The sequence below is a fragment of the Schistocerca piceifrons genome, chromosome 11 (assembly GCF_021461385.2).
Source record: "Schistocerca piceifrons isolate TAMUIC-IGC-003096 chromosome 11, iqSchPice1.1, whole genome shotgun sequence".
NCBI classification, from domain to species: domain Eukaryota; kingdom Metazoa; phylum Arthropoda; class Insecta; order Orthoptera; family Acrididae; genus Schistocerca; species Schistocerca piceifrons.
In genome coordinates this window covers 93856772-93860767 of record NC_060148.1, presented here as the reverse complement: position 1 = coordinate 93860767, position 3996 = coordinate 93856772, and the positions used below count along the sequence as shown (strand labels likewise).

General features: G+C 38.0%; 1 long non-coding RNA gene across 1 annotated transcript; it reads right to left on the bottom strand.

Annotated features, from left to right (window-relative positions):
* Positions 1–1312: 1312 nt before the first annotated feature.
* Positions 1313–1794, bottom strand: LOC124719920. The gene is made up of 3 exons (XR_007006018.1): positions 1741–1794; positions 1479–1616; positions 1313–1372 (listed from the first exon to the last, which is right to left on the bottom strand). It is a non-coding gene; the product is annotated as an uncharacterized LOC124719920 (long non-coding RNA).
* Positions 1795–3996: the final 2202 nt, after the last annotated feature.

Here is a 3996-nt window from a genome sequence, read left to right as displayed (position 1 = left end):
AGCAGCAACGGAACGCCTATGATTTTTCAGCTTTTGATATAATTTTCAGTGTCTCTGAAAATACCAAGCCAATAAGAATTGTTGTCAAGTCTCAGGGGGCTCTTGTAGCTCTTGTACCCTTTACCTAATGGATTTCTGGAGTTCAGAATATCAAAAATTCTACTGTTGCTTTCACTTCCTTTAAAATTTAGATCACCAACCCTCATCAAAAACTCCATACTATCTGCCACACTAGAACTCAAAGTCTGTGCAGCTAATGAAACATTCATTTTTCTATTTACATAACTTAGGCTATATGTTGTCCTGATAGTTTGGTGGCAAATGTCATACCTTCTTGTTGTACCTTGTTCAATTGCTCAATGAAATGCCATCCAATAATGCCAGTTGGAGACTCAATAACAGATACTTCTGCTAGAGCGTTTCTGGCTAACTTAATCATATGACACATGTCCAAGATACAATGAACATTGTATTTTTCCACAAGGAAAGTGGCTTTCAAAATCACCCTTGGAAAAATTTAAAGTACAGCCAAGTGAACATAAAGTGCTTATATTTACCTTGCAGCCATCACATGTAACACACCAAACCCTAATGCCAGAACTGTGCAGCCTCTCTAAAGCAGATTTTATCAGTGTGGCCTGATTATTTGCCTGTACAACGCTGATAAATAAATATGCAATTGGGCATTTAAATTTGCCTTTAATAGAAACAAGCATGAAAACCAGAGCCTCAGATACCTCTATTACTTCTTTTGACTGAGGCACTTCCACACCAAAGTCCATAAAACCTGTGTATCACTTACTTCCTTGGTCCCAAACTACTTGCTTCCTAATTGCCATACTGTCTACTATTAGACATGAATCGCTGAACTGGTCCCTTACAATTGGTTCAAATCAACGAACTTAAAAACATCTTTTAAGAGGCCAGGTTCACAGTCTACACTTGCCACCCATTTGGAAATCAATGATTTATGGGGCAGAGGCATTAATTTTTGCAGGTATGCATATGCTGCTGGTGAATAAAAGTACACAGTCATCGCAAACATTTTCACATTTGTTGTGTATTTATTACCCTTTGATGAGAGAGAGTTGTTCACTAAATTGCACACTAATTCCACTTGTGTTCCTTTCTGATGATTGAGGAAGTTACGTAACTTTTCAGGAAGATGCCCCTCCTCCTTCAATGAACTTATGATGTCATCCATGGAAAACACTTTCTTCTCTCTTCTTCGAAGTTTTTCACGGACGCACTTCAGTTTACGTTTTAATTCGTGCACAATGTCTGAGAAAAAATTGCAAATTTCGGTCGCCTTGTCTTCCATTCCTACTTTCGACTGCATACCACAATCAATTACTGAAGAAGCAACTGCACTCTGAAATAAAGAAATAATTTCGTTATATATGATTGAAATAACTCAAGGCATGATGAAAAAATATTATAAGAAAACTTTGGGGGTGTGAAAACATCCTTATACTAACGTTTTCGACACAATTCGCAGCTTCTGCATTAGATAAATGGGTCATGCTTTCCACGCAATAATTCTCATTGACAACATTGTCCACGCAATCAGTAGCTTCTACAGTGGGCAAATCGAGCACGGATTCCATGACAGGACGCTAAAAACAAAAATATGGACCTGTATTACAACATTGCTTAGACCTATGTAGCCCATTTGCGTCCGTACAAAATAAGTTCACAAAAGTAAAAAGCACACACATAGCAAGGAAATTAATTAGCTACCTCAAATGGAGAAGCATCGTTGTCACTCACAATCCTAATAACATGTCGTCGTGGCTGTTTATTTGGTGGCATCAAATGTGTCGGAAAGTCAAAAACTTATGGCACTGCTTCGGGTTTGAGACGTTTCTTCCACGTTCCGGGGCTCACTACGTAATCCTCTTGTCGGAAATGGTTTCCGCAAAGAAAACTGTAAGACGTAGGATTAAAACATTTCCGCTTCACGGAAGTAATCCACTTCTTCAGCAGCTCTGGGTGCTTTAGAGGAAACCTGTTCAAAAACATCTAATTAGCAAACGCACTAAGTCTGTATTGTATCAGTAGTCCTATTACCTGTGAAATGGTAATTCACCTTCCTTACTCCATCGCTTCGTACAATTGAAAGCGGAACAAGAAATTACCATTTCCATAATCCTTAATTCCTTACACACCGTACAGACCGAGAGAAACTTCTTGCCAAATTCGAATATGGCGGGCAATACAGACGACAGTAATCAGCTGGTAGAGCCATCTATCGGTAGGTCCGGTAGTTGAGCATCCCTCATTTCGCTAGCTTTAGACGCCTGTTATTCTTTCACAGTGAATTTCTTTGAGAACAGTGCTTTCTGTTTCAAGTATTAACTGTTCTGTATAAAAAGAACAAGAAGAAGAAAAACAGTTGCAATATTGTATTTAGCATGAATACGTGAATTAATGCCTCTAGGTAAGAAATAAGCTACTGAACTTTATAACCATATATGTTGGAAATACGAAACTTTATTTTGAAACAGCATTAATGCAGAATTTATTGTTATAGTTTGTTTGATCTTGAGAAGCAGTAAATGCCTCCGTGTTATGTTAACTATACTACTACAGTGTTTATTAGTATATTGTTTTTTGCTGGGCATACTTCAAAGAAATTTTATTCCGTGCCTGAAAAATAGTGGTTGCGACACCATTGGCCGACTAATGTAATATACTGAGAGGGCGTGTGATTGCCAAATGTTTCAGGTTGTGTTTGTCCCGAGAGAGAAAGTCAAAGTTAGTGTTGAATACTTCGTTATTGACCAGAAAAAATGCACAGTGAATGTCGCACATTTACTACCTATATTAGTATCGTTATGGTGGCTTGCTCAGCCCATGGGCTGTGATGTCTGTGAACGAGGAACAATAAGTGTGTTTGCTGTCATCTGATGTAGTCTGAGGTAGAGCTCCCTCAGTCTGTAGCATTAGCCATTGGTTCGTGTTGCTAAGTTCTTCAGATTAAAGCCTCCCACGGCTATTACATAATTTCGTGAATTGTTACATTTCGATGAAAGGGAAATGCCGAATTCTGTTGCATTTGCTGTGGCCATTTAGTGTGCTCGAGCATTCACCTATTCATACAGCTCTACAGATCGCTAAATCGTGTATAGACAGAAGAACATAGTAATAGGGGTGTTTCAGTGTACTTTCGTAAAAACGATTAGCAACAGGGTTTTGCAGATGTGTAACAAACGAAATAGGTTCAGTGAGATCTGCTAGTACGTGTATTTTTCACTAAGTGCGTTATTCGATATGAGAGAATAGAAGATTCGTCATCAGTGGTACACACGTTAGAGGAAATGTAAGTCACTTTGTGAGGGAACATGTGTTAAATGTTTGTGTTGATCAAAAGATCAGTTGTTTCTCAGTACAGTCTGTGAACAGCAGTGTGTGTGGTTTTTTTCCCTGTAGTGAGTTCATAAGGGTTGCACACTGCAGTTGTGGGTATAAATCCATGAAAATGCGGATGAAGAAACTTTAAAACAAACCGTGCGTTGAAAATGCGTGTTAAATGTTATAATGAAAATGTGGTTCACAGTACGAATTACGTTCTGTCCTTACCATTATTAGTAAGAATACGGTTATAAACCTCATGGGTTACAGTACAGGCCCAAAATAAATTCAGTTGAATATTTATCTAGAAAGATTTCAAGAGCCATCCTATCTCTTTCTCCTTCATAAGTAGTATCGTAGTAAATGGTTTTTTTTTTTTTGTTTGGTGAATTAATGATCGTAATTCTGAAGATATTTATGGGGAAAAAAAGACAAGCTGTGTCCCATAAATCTCGCAATTGGATAGTCTCCCAGCCTGAGATTTAGATATCCTGTTACTTTGTTTTGTGATGATATAACCAGAAAGTTGTGAATCAGTTTTTCCATTGGACATTTTGTGTCCTACCAATTGTTAAAGTTATTTCCTGTGTAGTTGTCCATTTCCTGTGGCCAGTAGAGCGTTGTAAATTTAATGAGTGTTCT